The sequence below is a fragment of the Triticum aestivum genome, chromosome 2B, assembly GCF_018294505.1.
Source record: "Triticum aestivum cultivar Chinese Spring chromosome 2B, IWGSC CS RefSeq v2.1, whole genome shotgun sequence".
Taxonomy (NCBI): Eukaryota; Viridiplantae; Streptophyta; class Magnoliopsida; order Poales; family Poaceae; genus Triticum; species Triticum aestivum.
Genome location: NC_057798.1, coordinates 454,469,162 through 454,469,510, shown reverse-complemented (window position 1 = coordinate 454,469,510; position 349 = coordinate 454,469,162).

Here is a 349-nt window from a genome sequence, read left to right as displayed (position 1 = left end):
GTTGATTCGTTCACCATCATTGTCTCGAAGTCTTGCTCTGAGAACTCCAACTATCATGACAACGAGAGGAAGGAAAGACCCTAAAAGAATCGTTCTTCTCGAAGGTCGAACAACTCTGGATTAACTCACGGAATGAGACATAGCAACATCTCTTGAGCTGAGAGACGAAGCACACCTCTAGCGGAAAGGAGTGGAACAAATGACGGAGGTTTACCAGGTAGACTACAATTCCACACTTAATAGGGTGGTAAACGGTTGTCAGCGCAGCGAGGAGTTGAGTTGCCATGATACCACAACCAGGCACCTTAGGGATGGTGACTCGTAGATATATCCCCTTAAGTGGCAAAAA